The sequence below is a fragment of the Hyperoodon ampullatus genome (genome assembly GCF_949752795.1).
Source record: "Hyperoodon ampullatus genome assembly, chromosome: 6".
NCBI lineage: Eukaryota > Metazoa > Chordata > Mammalia > Artiodactyla > Ziphiidae > Hyperoodon > Hyperoodon ampullatus.
In genome coordinates, this window is record NC_136919.1 from 109,072,709 (window position 1) to 109,088,028 (window position 15,320).

Genomic DNA, 15,320 nt, shown 5'->3' on the forward strand with positions numbered 1-15,320 from the left:
AAAAACAAGAGCCATATATATGCTGTCTACAAGAGACCCACTTCAGACCTAAGGACACATACAGACTGAAAGTGAGGGGATGAAAAAAGATATTCCATGCAAATGGAAATCCAAATGAAGCTGGAGTAGCAATACTCATAACAGATAAAATAGACTTTAAAGTAAAGACTGTTACAAGAGATAAGGACACTACATAATGATCAAGGGATCAATCCAGGAAGAACACATAACAATTATAAATATATATGCACCCAACATAGGAGCACCTCAATACATAAGGCAACTGCTAACAGCTATAAAAGAGGAAATCGAAAGTAACACAGTAATAGTGGGGAACTTTAACACCTCACTTACACCAAAGGACAGATCATCCAGACAGAAAATTAATAAGGAAACACAAGCCTTAATGACACAATAGACCAGATAGATTTAATTGATATTTTAGGACATTCCATCCAAAAATAGTAGATTACACTTTCTTCTCAAGTGCACACAGAACATTCTCCATGATAGATCACATCTTGGGTCACAAGTCAAGCCTCGATAAATTTAAGAAAACTGATATCATACCAAACATCTTTGCCTATCACAACACTATGAGATTAGAAATCAATTACAGGTAAAAAATGGAAAAAGCACAAACACGTGGAGGCTAAACAATACGTTACTAAATAACCAAGGGATCACTGAAGAAATCAAAGAGGAAATCAAAAAATGATGCAGCAAAAGCAGTTCTAAGAGGGAAGTTTATAGCAATAAAATCCTACCTCAACAAACAAGAAAAATCTCGAATAAACAATCTAAACTTACACCTAAAGGAACAAGAGAAAGAAGAACAAACAAAACCCAAAGTTAGTAGGAGGAAAGAAATCATAAAGGCCAGAGCAGAAATAAATGAAATAGCAACAAAGAAAACAATAGCAAAGATGAATAAAAGTAAAGTTGGTTCTTTGAGAAGATAAACAAAATTGATAAACCTTTAGCCAGACTCATCAAGAAAAAGAGGGAGAGGACTCAAATCAATAAAATTAGAAATGTAAAAGGAGAGGTTACAACAGACACCGCAGAAATACAAAGCATCCTAAGAGACTACTACAAGCAACTCTATGCCAATAAAATGGACAACCTGGAAGAAATGGACAAATTCTTAGAAAGGTATAACTTTCCAGACTGAACCAGGAAGAATTAGAAAATATGTACAGAACAATCACAAGTAATGAAATTGAAATTGTGATTAAAAATCTTCCAACAAACAAAAGTCCAGGACCAGATGGCTTCACAGGCAAATTCTATCAAACATTTAGAGAAGAGCTAGCAGCCATCCTTCTGAAACTCTTCCAAAAAGTTGCAGAGGAAGGAACACTCCCAAATTCATTCTATGAGGTCACCATCACTCTGATACCAAAACCAGACAGAGATACTACAAAAAAAGAAGATTAAAAACCAATATCACTGGTGAATATAGATGCAAAAATCCTCAACAAAATACTAGCAAACAGAATCCAACAACACATTAAAAGGATCATACACCATGATCAAGTGGGACTTACCCCAGGGATGCAAGGATTCTTCAGTATATGCAAATCAACCAATGTGATACACCATATTAACAAATTGAAGAATGAAAACCATATGATCAACTCAATAGATACACAAAAAGCTTTTTACAAAATTCAACACCGATGTATGATAAAACCTCTCCAGAAAGTGGGCATAGAGGGAACCTAGCTCAACATAATAGAGGCCATATACGACAAACCCACAGCAAACATCATTCTCAGTGGTGAAAAACTGAAAGCATTTCCTCTAAAATGAGGAACAAGACAAGGATGTCCACTCTCACCACTCTTATTCAACATAGTTTTGGAAGTCCTAGCCATGGCAATCAGAGAAGAAAAAGAAATAAAATGAATACAAATTGGAAAAGAAGAAGTAAAACTGTCATTGTTTGCCTATGACATGATACTCTACATAGAGAAGCCTAAAGATGCTACCAGAAAACTACTAGAGCTAATCAATGAATTTGGTAAAGTTGCAGGCTACAAAATTAATGCACAGAAATCTCTTGCATTCCTATACACTAACAACAAAAGATCAGAAAGAGAAATTAAGGAAACAGTCCCATTCACCATTGCAACAAAAAAATAAAATACCTAGGAATAAACCTACCAAAGGAGGTAAAAGACCTGTACTCAGAAAACTATAAGACACTGATGAAAGAAATCAAAGATGACACAAACAGATGGAGAGATATACCATGTTCTTGGATTGGAAGAATCAATACTGAAAATGACTATACTACCCAAAGCAATCTACAGATTCAATGCAATCCCTATCAAATTACCAGTGGCATTTTCTACAGAACTAGAACAAAAAATCTTAAAATTTGTATGGAGAAAAAAAGACCCCAAATAGCTAAAGCAATCTTGAGGGAAAAAAACGGAGCTGGAGGAATCAGGCACCCTGACTTCAGACTATACTACAAAGTTACAGTAATTAAGACATATGATACTGGCACAAGAACAGAAATATAGATCAATGGAACAGGATAGAAAGTCCAAAGATAAACCCACACACCTATGATCAACTAATCTATGCCAAAGGATTCAAAGATATACAATGGAGGAAAGACAGTCTCTTCATTAAGAGGTGTTGGGAAAACTGGACAGCTACATGTAAAAGAATGAAATTAGAACACTCCCTAACACCACACACAAAAATAAGCTCAAAATGGATTAAAGACCTAAATGTAAGACCAGACACTATAAAACTCTTAAGAGGAAAACATAGGAAGAACACTCTTTGACATAAATCACAGCAAAATGTTTTTTGATCCACCTCCTAGAGTAATGAGAACAAAAACAAAAATAAACAAATGGGACCTAATGAAACTTCAAAGCATTTGCACATTTCCTTAATAATTTAAGGAAACAATTTCCTTAATAATTAGTGATGCTGAGCATTTTTTTATGTGCTTATTGTCCATTTGTATATCTTCTTTGGAGAAATGTTTATTCAAGTCTTTTGCCCATTTTTAGTTCATTTAAAAATTGTTGAGTTGTATGAGTTTGTATATTTATACATACATATTTGTATATTTATCCAGTTTGTATATTCTGAATATTAACCTCTTATCAGATACATCATTTGCAAATGTTTTTTCTATTTTGTGGGTTGTCTTTTCACTCTGTTGATGGTGTCTTTTGATGCATAGAAGTTTTAAATTTAGATGCAGTTCAATTTATCTACTTGTTCTTTGTTACCTGTGCTTTTGGTGTTATATCTAGGAAATCATTGCCAAACCCAAAGTCATGAACCTTTCTCCCTGTTTTCTTCTAAAAGTTTTATAGTCTTAGCTCTTATGTTTAGGCCTTTGAGTTCTAATAAAGTTTTTAAGGTTTTTATTTATTTATTATTATTATTAGGCTACATTGGGTCTTCGTTGAGGTGCGTGGGCTTCTCATTTGCAGTGGCTTCTCTTGTTGCAGAGCACAGGCTCTAGGCATGAGGGCTTCAGTAGTCATGGCACATGGGCTTAGTTGCTCCACGGCATGTGGAATCTTCCTGGACCAGGGATCGAACCCGTGTCCCCTGCATTGGCAGGAAGATTCTTAACCACTGCACCACCAGGGAAGTACCTCTGATAAATTTTTCCATATGATGTAAAGTAAGGGTCCAACTTCATTCTTTTATATGTGCATATCTTGTTTTCTCAGCACTATTTGTTGAAAAGATAGTCCTTTCCCCATTGAGTTGTCTTGGAACCCCTGTCAAAACTCATTTGTCCTTATGTTCAAGGATATATTTCTGAGCTACCTATTCTATTTCACTGATCTGTCTTTATGCAAGTACCACACTGTTTTTTTTTTTTTTTTTTGGTGGTACGTGGGCCTCTCACTGTTGTGGCCTCTCCCGTTGTGGAGCACAGGCTCCAGACGCGCAGGCTCAGAGGCCATGGCTCATGGGCCCAGCCACTCCGTGGCATGTGGGATCTTCCCGGACCGGGGCATGAACCCGTGTCCCCTGTATCGGCAGGCGGACTCTCAACCACTGCGCCACCAGGGAAGCCCCTACCACACTGTTTTGATTACTGTAGCTTTGTAATATATTTTGAAATCAGGAAGTGTGTGACCTCCAACTTTGTTCTGCTCTTTCAAGACTGTGCTGGCAGTGCAAGCTCCTCCTCTGGGCTCCAGTTCTGCTGGAGATGGGAGATGCAGCCCAGCCAGCAACATTTCCTCCCTGTGAGCTTCTGAGGGGCCCATCCGACCTTGTCCTACCACAGTGGCTAGGCCACCACTGCCCACGCATTCGGGAGCAGGGTGTTGCAGCTGCAGTCCTGGCTTTGGTGTTTGGTAAGCAGAATCCTCAGTGTGCCAGGAGCATGCAGCCCCTCTCCTGGCCTGGCAAGCCCTGGACATGAACCGTGCTGAGGGAGGATGGCAGCCTACGGTGTGGAGAAGAGCAGCAAGAAGAAGATTGAGAAGAAACTTGCTGCTCGAGAAGAAGCTAAATTGTTGGCAGGCTTCATGAGCAACATGAATAACATGTGGAAACAGTGATTTAAATCCACCACCAACTGTAGTTGAATCTACAGTCTACCCAGAGATTTGTACCCAGGGTCAATTTGAAATCACGCTGGGAGGTACTGATTACAGAACCTTGTTGACAAGTGACATAAATCCAAAGAAAATATTGTGTGATGTGATCCTTAAAGTCCAGGAAAGAAAGATACCTGCTCATCGTGTTGTCCTTGCTGCAGCCAGTCATTTTTTTAAACTTAATATTCACAGCTAACATGCTTGAATCAACGTCCTTTGAAGCAGAGCTCAAAGATGCTGAACCTGACCATTATTGAACAACTTGTGGAATTCGCTTATACCACTAGAATTTCTGTGAATAGCAACAATGTTCAGTCTTTGTTAGATGCAGCAAACCAGTACCAGATTGAACCTGTGAAGAAAATGTGTGTTGATTTTTTTGAAAGAACAAGTTGATGCTTCAAATGGTCTTGGTATAAGTGTGCTAGTAGAGGGTCTAGAGGGTCCTGAATTGAAAGCAACTGCAGATGACTTTATTCATCAGCATTTTACTGAAGTTTATGAAACTGATGAGTTTCTACAACTTGATGTCAAGTGAGTTACACATCTTCTCAACCAGGACACTCTGACTGTAAGAGCAGAGGGTCAGGTTTATGATGCTGCAGTCAGGTGGTTGAAATATGATGAACCTCACTGCCAGCCATTTATGGTTGACATCCTTGCTCAAGTCAGGTTTTGTCTTGCATCAAAGAATTTCTTAAGTAAAACAGTACAAGCTGAACCACTTATTCAAGACAATCCTGAATGCTTTAAGATGGTAATAAGTGGAATGAGGTATCATCTCCTGTCTCCAGAGGATTGAGAAGAACTGGTAGAAGGCACAAGTCCCAGAAGAAAGAAACATAACTACTGCATTTGGAGGCTCCCAACCACAGTCTTGTAGATATTTTAACCCAAAGTTGAAAAAACAAGATCAGTATTCTGCAGGACCCTGGAAATGAGACTGTAACTTCAGAATTCTTATTTGATGTCTTACTTTGCTCTTATAAATGGCACATACTTAATGCTCTTCTGTATACTCAATCACAAGTTTTTAGACTTCCAGTGGAAAAATTTAAATAACTGAGGATATAATTACAAATGAAAACATCCTCATTCCATCCATTATTATTTATTCCCTAATGATAATACCATTAGAATCCCATTACAATATTTATTAAATATTTCTATTAGAAGTACCAGCCTCTCCTTTCTTCTAAAAACTTCATCTTGAAAAATTTCACCATTTACTATTATTTAAATGTAATATTTTTATATAAATGGGTTGTCTTTATTATTTCTAATATTAAAACATTTGGGGAGGCTGATTTCATTATAAGTTATTCTTATTTACCTTGAATCTCCCAAGGCTAACATTATTTCATTATTCAATTCAAGTAGACTGCTTAATAATAAGTACCGTATAAGAATTGTTTTAAAATTCTTGAACTTAATATTTTCAGAGATGTTAAAATGGTTTTAACTATCATTAAATGGAACCCATTGATGTGTGTCCTATACTAGCCCCAAATGATTATTTTCACTGAATTGATCTCCTTCAAAGAGAACAATTTAAGCAGTACTACTTAATTGAATTATCTAGAATTAAGCCAATATTCCTATAAACTCTTACCTTTAGATATTCCTGGGATAGCATTTGTGAGAGGCGGCAAATATTTGTATTAATTGCTGACTGAAAAATAATAAGAAAGAAAATCTTAACATTTTTTCTAGTAAACAAGTTGATAAAGTAGTAGATAAAGAAATCTTGCGTTGCTATACTGAACTGAAATGATATTGTTCTTGTCATGGTCCTTTCATGAAGCCTGCTGAATCTTCCCTTCCCCACCTGTACCTGTTTTTAAAGTTTTCAAGTGCTTAATGATTACTAAAAGAGTTATTTATCTGAATCCAGTGTTCTATTCTCTTAGGATTGGTGTTCTCAAACTGTAGCATGGGAATATTTTATAATATTGATGCCAAAATAAAAGTTGACTTAATTGAAAAAAAAAAAAAGACTGTGCTGGCTATCAGGTCCCTTGATATTCCATCTGAATTTTTGGATGGATTTTTCTATTTTTGCAAAACACACCACTGCAATTTTGACAAGGATTGCATTAAATCTGCAGATTGCTTTGGGAAGTATTAACATATTAACTATATTAAGTCTTCCAATCCAAGTGCACAGATGTCTTTTCATTTATTTAAAAATTTCTTTTGGTAACATTTTATAGTTTTCAATGTATAAGTTTTTCACCTCCTTGGTTAAGTTTATTCTGAAGTATTTTCTTCTTTTTGATGCTATCGTAAATGGAATTGTTTTCTTAACTTCCTTTTCAGGTTGCTTATTGCTACTGTATAAAAACACAAATGATTTTTGTCTGTTGATTTTGTATCCTGAAACTTTGCTGAAAAAGTTGCAAAAAAACCTCAGTTGTCTCTTTGAAGGAGGTCAATTTTTCTTTGTGAGTGTGTGTGTAATCTTTAGAGTTTCCTACATTATAAGATCATGTCATCTGTGAACACAGATAATTTTTCTGCTTCCTTTCCAATTATAATCAATTCCATTTCTTTTTCTTGCCCAATTGCCCAACTGCTTTGGCTAGGACTTTTAGTACTATACTGAATAAAAATGGTGAAAACAGGCATCATTGTGTTGTTTCTCTAGTCAAGCCCTAGATTATGTGACTTTAGTATTCATTTATACTTCATCCATCCATTTATCAACCATTCACTGGGTTGGTGTTTCCTGAGATGTGATTGAGCAAGAACTTGTGCCAGGCAGAATTGAGATGCTGAAGGTGCAGGGATTCTTAGGGCAGCCTTTGCCCTTGGGGACCTCACAGACTTCTCAGTAGAGACAAGTGTGGCTGTGTAACACTGCATTACCAGCCATTCACTAATCACTGCTCCACTCTTCTCAGGAAGATGGAACAGCATCACCATACACGACTCAGGCATGGTCACATGACTTACTCTGGCCAGTGAAATGTGAGCAGAGTTATAGGTGTCACTTCCTGAGAGAAGCTTGAAGGTGTGAGCATTGCCAGCACTGTTCTCTCTGCACAGGATCATGGACATAAGAGGCTGCTCTGCTAACTGAGTCCCTGAGAGAAGGCAACAGAGATCAGAGTGCAGCTGACCCAGGGTTGTTGTGTAGATGAAGTAATAATGTGCCACGAGATGTTGGATCTTTTGTTACCACAGTATAATCTAGTCCATCCTGACAATACTGCACCAATCATGCAGATCTACTAGTAACAGAGGCAAAATTCCCTAGTCTCCTGGAACTAAAAATATCAATTATTTTTCTTGTTCTTGACCTGGCTCTCTGATAGAACTGGTCTGATATGTCTAAATACACAAACTCCTTTTGTTAAGGTATAAATATCACTCAGATATCTAACTCAAACTTTACAGTGTTTTGAATTTGATACGTTCTATGCTCCAGTCAGTTAATATTACTGTCATAGGAGATGTGAATGCTTAGCATCAAGTAATGGTTACTCTAAACTCTCATTTGGAAAATCTGAATTTGAAAAGCTGTTTCCTCTTGCCCACACCTCTAAGTAAGTGTCTGATTCAGAAAGGGAAATACAGGACAAAGCTAACCTATAATCACAACTAACAGTATTAGATGGCAGCCTGTAGACTCAGGGTAGGGAAATGTTCACGTATAGTAGTATGAATCATTATGTATTATTCATATATTGGTATTAATTTATAGTATTATAGATTATATAACATTACAGATTATTATCAGTCAGTCCTCCATTATTCTCTATCCTTGAAAGGGAGGTCTTAGGCCAAGCTAGAGGTAGTCATACTCCCCCTAAATACATGCTTCCCCCTATATCCATGCTAACTTTTTTTTTTTTTTTTTTTTTTTTTTGCGGTACGCGGGCCTCTCACTGTTGTGGCCTCTCCCGTTGAGGAGCACAGGCTCCGGACGCGCAGGCTCAGCAGCGATGGCTCACAGGCTCAGCCACTCTGCGGCATGTGGGATCTTCCCGGACCAGGGCACGAACCCATGTCTCCTGCATCGGCAGGCGGACTCTCAACCACTGCGCCACCAGGGAAGCCCCACGCTAACTCTTTAAACCCAGTATGCTTTGATGGTTTGGTAAAACTTGCAAGCAAAGCCAAATGGAAGCAGTAAAGCGTGCAATTTTGAAAAGTTCCCACAAAAAGAACTCAACTTTTAAAACGAATTCTAAAAAATGACTTTTTATAGTAGATCATCATAGATTAATATTGGACACCAGTTTTCATTAACTGCTGATAGGATTATATCTTTCCACTTCACACATTTGTATCATTCCAGATTTACATCAACACTCTGTCTAGATGGGACCCAGTATCACCACCCTCGACTAACATTCAATGTTGAGAAGTGCCCTAAGGGAAGATCTCCTACTTCAAAATGCAGTGTCATGGGGGCACAACTCCTCAGAGAAAACTCAAATTATAGTATGCCTCATTTTAAAAGCTGGAAAATATTCTCTCTCTTTTGCTACCATTGCAGATCCTTTATATTTCTAGATATCTCTCTCTCCATCTCACCCCATCCCACCTCAGACAGCTTTGCTGTTGGTGAGGTGTAGTGCAGCTGACTTCACGTAATATCTTGTATGAAGAATAAAGGACTTAAAGGAAGGTCTAACCTGTAATATCACTGGGAGAATCAGAATGGGAATGCTTTTACACAAAATCATGTCTTAGTTTCCACTCTTTATAAAGAAGTATTTCAAAATATTTTTCTTAAGACAGATTGTTTGCATACCATAAAATTCCCCCTTTTAAAAATTAATGTTTTAGTAAATAATCTTTACAATTCAGTAATTTTTAGTAAATTTACAGGATTGTACTGCATCACCACAATGTAGTCCTGAAATGTTCCTATCACCCTAAACACCTTCCTTGGGCCCATTTGTAGTCAGTCCCCAATCACTGCTCACCCCCTATTGCCCCCCCGCCCCCCGCTGCAGGCATCCGCTGATCTGCTTCCTGTCTCAATATGTTTGCCTTTTCTGAACATTTCGTATAAATAGAATCATTCTGGTGGTCTGCCGTGTCTGGCTTCTTTCTCTCAGCATAGCAGTTTTGGGTTCACCTATGTTGTAGTGTGTATCCATAGTTTGTTCCTTTTTACTGCAAAGTAGTGTTTCATTCACCAGTTGATGGACATCTGGGTTGTTTCCACTATTGGGCAACTATGAGTAATGATGTTATGAACTTCTGTGCACAGGTCTTTTGTGGACATACATTTTCCTTCCTCTTGGGTAGATTCTAAGGAGTAGAATTGCCGGGTGCATAAGTCTATGTTTAACCTTTTAAGAAATTGCCAAACTATCTTCCAAAGTGTTGGCACCACTTTGCATTCCTGCTAGATTAAATTTTTATGAATGAGCTGCATGCCCTCTTAGCAAATGGTAACACCCTGCCCTGAGGATAGATGGGCCTTTGAGGCTGCCAGCAGGAGTGACCCAAAGATCAGCCAAAGCGCAGGTCAAATGACTGGCAGAACCACTCAGTATGAATTTCTATAAAACCAGGCATCTTTCACTACACAGACCGACCAACAATCATAAGAAATTTCACCCAACATGTCAATTCACTTAGATATCTGGAAATACATGTACAGCCAGTTACTTCTGGTAAGACCATGAAGATACAGAGCTGTCAAAATCAGAGGCTTAAGGGAGAATACAATGATTTTCCTGGTTGGGGTTTCTGATTGCAGTACTTGATCTACAAACCTCTGGGCTGAAGTTATGTGTGCACGTCATCGGAGGGGTCCACCAGTTGTACAAGGCCTGTTTGGAGAAATGGCAGCCCCCATCTATTCTTTTTCTATTGCTCACAGCAACAATGAGTTTCAATTATTCCTTAGAATCAACTGGTTCTTTGAAATTTATAATACATTCACACCACATATGCACTTTCCAAACCCCAGTTCTCCCAATACAATTATAGTGTATTTTGGTTAGATGAACATTCAGTGTTTACATTATTTTGATTATGCAAATGTTACTGAGCACTGACCCATGTAGTACGCTGCAGTTAGTCTTCCTTTTCTGCCCCAACTCCTTACATTCCTTGGAGATGAAAAGTTGCCTTTCTAATTTGTTTCGTATTCTTTGTACTTATCATGAGTAGTTCCCCCAAGCCCCCATCAGCAGTCTGAACTGCCTCTCTCTGTGTCCGGTTTTACATTCCTGTACCGTGCTCTCCTGGCAGGTGGACTTCTTAGTTGTGGCTCGCAGTCTCCTTAGTTGCAGAACATGGGCTCCTTAGTTGTGGTGTGCGAACTCTTAGTTGTGGCATGCATGTGGGATCTAGTTCCCTGACCAGGGAGCGAACCTGGGCCCGGCCTCCTGCATTGGGAATGTGGAGTCTTAACCCCTGTGCCACCAGGGAAGTCCACGGATACTGATTCCTTCTCTTTTTTTTGGCCGTGCTATGCAGGTTGTGGGATCTTTCTTCCCCGACCATGTATTGAACCCGGGCCCTCGGCGGTGAGAGCGCAGACTCCTAACCACTGGACCGTCAGGGAATTCCCTGATCCTGATTCATTTTTTTTTAAACAACATCTTTATTGGAGTATAATTGCTTTACCATGGTGTGTTAGTTTCTGCTTTATAACAAAGTGAATCAGCTGTACGTATACATATAATCCCCATATCCCCTCCTCCTTGTGTCTCCCTACCACCCTCCCTATCCCACCCCTCTAGGTGGACACGAAGCACTGAGCTGACCTCCCTGTGCTATGCGGCTGCTTCCCACTAGCTATCTATTTTACGTTTGGTAGTGTATATATGTCCATGCCTCTCTCTCACTTCATCCCAGCTTACACTTCCCCCTCCCCCCCCAACCGGATTCTTTATATGTGACCTGTTTTTCTCTCTCTCTCTCCCACTGAGGCTTTTCCACACAGAATGGTCTCTTTGTACCTGAATCCTGGTCCATCTCAGTATTTATGTGCTTCAGTTCTGGGAAATTTTGCTGTGTTCTTTCATTCTCTCTTCTTATTTTCCCTTCCTTCCTTCCTTTCTTTCTCGCTCTCCTTTCTTCCTTCCTTCTTTCTTTCCTTCCTTCCTTCCTCCTCCTCCCCTCCCCCCTCCATTCTCCCCTCTATCTGTATCTCTCTTTTTCCTTCCTGCAACTCCTATAATTTGGCTAGTGAATCTTCTGCTTTGGAGGTCTAATTTCTTATCTTTTCTACTTTCCATCATTTTGTAATTTTGTTTGGCTTTCTAGACGTCTGCAATTTTATTCTCCAACCCCTGTATGAAATGGATTTTTAAATTTCTGTTGGGTTTTAATTATCAAAAGGGAAGAACAGGAGGCCTTTGCAGTGGCCTCACTGTGGGTACATTTCCCAGCTCAGTCTTTCCCCTGCTGTGCTCACTCTTGTCTGCACCTGGTGTCTTAGGACAGACACCTCCATTCCACCTTCTCCAAAGCAAAAACAGCTTATCTTTGACAGGGTGGGCAGGAAGCTACAGCCTGGATGTGTGGTGTGGGGAAAAGACCTGGGATCCAACTACTTTTAAAAAGACTTTCAAGTATGCCTGCTTATGTCAGCCCCTCTCCTTTGCACGCAAGTCCCCAGGTACCTGGTGTTGCTAACTCCTAATGCTGTAGGTCAGTCATCAACAGCCTGGTGGACCAGAGGTGCCGAAGCCAAGAACGCAGACTCCTAACCACTGGACCATCAGGGAATTCCCTGATTCTGATTCTTTTTTAAAAAAATCTTTATTGGAGTATAATTGCTTTACAATGTTGTGTTAGCTTCTGCTTTATGAAAACATAAAGGACTTCAGGGAGGAAGGAAGGAAGGAAAGAAAGAAGGAAGGAAGAAAGGAGAGAGAGAAAGAAAGGAAGGAAGGAAGGGAAAATAAGAAGAGAGAATGAAATAACACAGCAAAATTTCCCAGAACTGAAGCACATAAATACTGAGACTGACCAGGATTCAGGTACAAAGAGACCATTCTGTGTGGAAAAGCCTCAGTGGGAGAGAGAGAGAGAAACTAGCCTGTGACTGTGAACCATTACTTAAGCTCTCTGTGCCTCAGTTTCCCCACATACAAAAGGCAATGGCAGTGCACATGTGATTAGGGAGCTTGTAAAAGTGAAAGAATATTTAAAGTACTTAGAAAAGTATTCGGCCCATTGTTTTAGCTATTATTTATTTGTGGGGGTTCTTGGTTTAAATTTCTGGCTTCTTTGATTAGGAAATTCTCAAGATTTCCAATGTGCAGCCAACATTGGAAACTCTGTTGCAGAAGGATTTCACATTGTGAAGGTCTCCAAGAGTTCTACTGAGCTCCTCAAAGACTCGTGACTGGAATTTGCCAGAATTTTGTCTTGCCAGCCTTATCAAGGTTAACCACCTTGATGTTCCCAGATGCTGGCAGGTGGAGCCATTGCAGTCTGTTGTGCACTGTGGCTGGAACATGTCCAGGGGTTTGGTTTTCAGTTGGGGATCACTGGCTTGCACAGCTGCTGAGTGGTCAGCAGGCATCGTTTATGTGCGAACCAACTGGGCAGCATGGTGATCACCTGGGAACCACTGACAACTACTAAATCAGAAACTCTAGATGGGGCCAGCCATTTTCGTGGTGTTAAGCCCACCAGGGGATCCTCATCTGAAAACTACGGAACACAGCATGGTGACTGCCGTGGGAAAACTTACAGGATTTGCATTCTCAAGTCTTGCTAAGTGCCTCTGAGACAGTGAAGGTCTTTCCAGGGTACCAGTGTCAGCATATTGATGCACCAGTGTTGCTGCTTCTGACTCTCCACATGAAGGAGAAATAATACATGTAATTAATATATATAAATATTATACCAACAAAGATTGTATAAGCATGTTAGTATATATAATTATGTGTAAATCATAAGACATAATACATCCATATGAAAGAGCAATAATACATATAATTAATATATATAAACATTGTACAAATGTAGGCTATATAAATATATTAGTATATATAATTATGTATGAATCACAGCACATAGCCATATGAAAGAGAAGTAGTACTTTTAATTAATATATATCAGTATTATACCAATATAGATTATATAAGTATATTAGTATATATATTTATGTGTAAATCATAATGCATAATATATTATACAATATGTAAGTAATTATATAACAATGTAACTATATTGTACATAATTATATATATACTACAATATTTTTTGAAAAAGGTAAAGATGGTAAACATTTGACTGTAGTAAAAACCCACACAGCGTCTGGCAAAAATAATCCAAAATAAAAATAGCCCAAACAATACTGTGAGTCCAGAAAGATGAGTGTGAGATTCAAAGCAAGGCCTCTGTTTGATGGAAAGTTATGGATGAGGGTCTGTACAAGCTCAAGTCCACAGGCAGACTCCCCACCCCCCACCCCTGGCCCCCATTCCAGGTCTGGGCAAATCTCACCACTTTTGGTTTGGAGCCAACCAATCAGAATGAAGGCAGAGGTATGGCATTGTCTCCACCAGTTAAAAGCCCAGACCCTTGAATAACCATCCTGCAACTATTAAATAAGAGAAACCATTTACAAATATGAAAACCAAAAAAAGGTTTCAGAGACACAGGTCTACTCCTACTGACTGCTGTCAGAGCTGAATACATAAAGGACTTCAGGAAAGGCACTTCGCAATACTAATCAAGAGCTATGGAAGTTTGCTTTCCCTGTGATTTATACTGAGAAATAATCCAATGATACAAAGCAAGCTGGATGTGTAAAGGCTCTCATTATGGCAATGTTTATGGCACTGATAAATTAGGAACAACAAAAGTGTCCAGTGATGGGGAAGGCCTAAGGGAATTATATTTTCTCAATTCCATGGAACATTATTCAGCCATGAAATATATTTGTGGAGATTATATTATAAAACAAATTGTCTCTGAAAATAGATTCTTTAGAGGAAAAAGAGAAACATTGTTTCTGCGTAAAACTAGACGTGCATATGACCAAGGAATTGACAGGACTATAGAATCCACTAAATTTTTTCTTTTCTTTTTTTTTTTTGTGACTGCATTGGGTCTTTGTTGCTGTGTGTTGGCTTCTCATTGCTGTGACTTCTCTTGTTGTGGAGCACAGGCTCTAGGCATGCGGGCTTCAGTAGTTGCAGCATGCTGTCTCAGTGGTTGTGGCACGCGGGCCCTAGAGCACATGAAGTTTAGTAGTTGTAGCGCATGGGCTCAGAGGTTGTGTTGTGTGGGCTCAGTAGTTGTAGCTTGCAGGCTCTAGAGTGCAGGCTCACTATTTGTGGCGCATGGGCTTAGTTGCCCTGTGGCATGTGGGATCTTCCCAGACCAGGGATCGAACCTGTGTCCCCTGCATTGGCAGGCAGATTCTTAACTACTGGGCCACCAGGGAAGTCCCTAAATTTTTTCTAAATGAATTAATTCTTCAGGAAAAGCTATAATTTATTTTACAAAGGAATATAAGGAAAACTATACGACACTGATGAAAGAAATTGAAGATGACACAAACAAATGGAAAGATATATCATCTTCATGGATTGGCAATTAATATTGTTAAAATGACCATATTACCCAAGGCAATCTACAGACCCAAAGCAATACCTATCAAAACACCAATGGCATTTTTCACAGAACTAGAACAAATAATTCTAAAATTTGTGTGGAAATACGAAAGACCCAAAATACTCAGAACAATCTTGAGAAAGAAGAACAAAGCTGGAGGTATCAGGC

The 15,320-nt window shown here is 39.0% G+C and overlaps 1 pseudogene across 1 annotated transcript; it reads left to right on the forward strand.

The window, feature by feature from the left end:
- Positions 1 to 4,439: 4,439 nt before the first annotated feature.
- On the forward strand, positions 4,440 to 5,542 carry LOC307054881 (kelch-like protein 7; annotated as a pseudogene). Its single transcript has 2 exons — positions 4,440 to 4,558; positions 4,659 to 5,542. The product of its transcript is annotated as a kelch-like protein 7 (transcript).
- The last annotated feature ends 9,778 nt before the right edge of the window (positions 5,543 to 15,320 follow it).